Raw genomic sequence first — 1,889 nt, forward strand, 5'->3', positions numbered from 1 at the left:
AAAAATTCATATGGTGAACTATTTCACTCCTGAGTCAGCTTGATATTCTGTAATAATTACTTTCAGTTCTCTTTTTTTCCCCATTTTAGGAAGAGATAACTCATAATTCATCTTTTGTCCAGACAGAGGAAGAGAATTGCGATGTAGCTGTATAATATCATAATGCTAGATTGAAAATCATGAAATCCTAGCTGCTGACCTTTAGTTGCATTTACGATACCACCACGGACAAATGTTTTCACTCTGCTTTTCTCACTGGTCTCAAATGATGCCAAGAATTCTTCAAAAACCTCCGCTGCTTTTTCTTCCTCCTAGAGGGTCACACAAAAACATGCACTGTATATAGTATCTATTTTATCCCTTAATTCACTGTTGATCACATTCAAAATTTTAAGATTTGTGAATCCTAATATGCATTTATTTTAGTTTTGTTTTAAATAATATCTAATTTTATACCCTCCTGCACCTCCTTACCTTTTTCTTGAGTTCTTCTTGTTCTTTCTTTGTGAGTGTTTTGATTGGAGTGACAGGTTTTCCCTTTCTATCTGCCATCCTCAAACTGCAAAATAAATAATATAATATAATATAATATAATATATATATATATAAATAAAGGAAAGGTTACTGTCAAACTGCTAATTTTGTAAGAATTTAGTAGTTAAATTTGTAATATTTGAAAAACAATGACAGTAACATACAGACATTTGGACCCCACTGTATTTATTCCATCTATAACATAATCCCCTTACATTTATTGTTCAACTCAACCCTTTCTACTGTACTTAGTAGTTAAAAGTAAGCATATAAACCATTTCACCCATTTAGTGTTTAAATTACTGCACTCCTGTTACATGTATCCAAAAAGGTCTGACATCCTTGATTTATGTTGTACAAACTGTACATCACTTTCAGGGTCAGTAGAGTGCAATAAACAGTGACACACCTCTCCCTGGTCCTCTGGGGAACAGGGTGGGGTGTTTTCAGTCGTGTCACTTAATTTGCATCCTTCATTTACTATCCCTTCTTTGGTCAGATGGTAGATACAGACAGTGAGTGAGGCACAGACACAACAGTACTTTTCTCTACCCACATTCATGGAAACTTGGGATTTGAATAACTGTCATGTTAGCTACAGCCAAACTACTCCATCACATAATGTAGCGGTTTCAACTTGATAATACCTTGCAACAAATATTTTGGATGCTGTTTTATCCATTTGTAGCACAGATAGTCTTTAAAAGGCCTGGGCTTAACACCAGCTATCACCTCACTTTGCTAACGTTAGCTAACATTAATGTTTAGCTTTGCTAACTGTGGCTGGACGGCAGTGAGATGAGAAGGTAGCGTCAGCCTTTAGATAAGTAATATTAATACAGCCGTTATTTCTCCATCTACCGTGATCTTCACAATCTCATGACCCAAACAGATACAAACATCCCTATCTATCCTAATCGTTAACATCTGCTAACCCCGTATGACATACAGCGAATGCAGTTCTCAGCTAGCTAACATAACGGTCTAATGTGTTCCTCCATAACGCCACAGAGCACCGAGAGACCACACAAAAAATTATAAAACAACAACGCATGCACATAGCTCCATATCTTAGCTAAAACTGTAACTTACAATGTGTGTCATGCTATTGCTGCACCATTTTGGTTGCGACGACAATGGATTTCTATCACAACATGCTAAGAGGCGTGACATCCGACTGGAGCTGTGGAGTGAGGACGCCTACTTGGTTGGTGTGCTCGATAATAAACGAGGCTGTCTGAGTCCTCATACATATTCATGAGAGAGAAATTATCTTTCATGGGAACTTGATTTACCTAAAGTCAGATTCCTCATGTTCTAGCTGCTTCCTGCTTATATTCCCATGTATGCTGAGC

At 37.1% G+C, this 1,889-nt stretch overlaps 1 long non-coding RNA gene across 1 annotated transcript; it reads right to left on the reverse strand.

Moving 5' to 3' along the window:
* Positions 1–135: 135 nt before the first annotated feature.
* On the reverse strand, positions 136–1,737 carry LOC111666757 (uncharacterized). The gene is made up of 3 exons (XR_002761603.2): positions 1,627–1,737; positions 475–559; positions 136–311 (listed from the first exon to the last, which is right to left on the reverse strand). It is a non-coding gene; the product is annotated as an uncharacterized LOC111666757 (long non-coding RNA).
* Between the last annotated feature and the right edge of the window lie 152 nt (positions 1,738–1,889).

Source organism: Seriola lalandi, unplaced genomic scaffold (genome assembly GCF_002814215.2).
Source record: "Seriola lalandi dorsalis isolate HSWRI2012SDOR001 ecotype SW California unplaced genomic scaffold, Sedor1 jcf7180002003108, whole genome shotgun sequence".
In the NCBI taxonomy this organism is placed as follows: domain Eukaryota; kingdom Metazoa; phylum Chordata; class Actinopteri; order Carangiformes; family Carangidae; genus Seriola; species Seriola lalandi.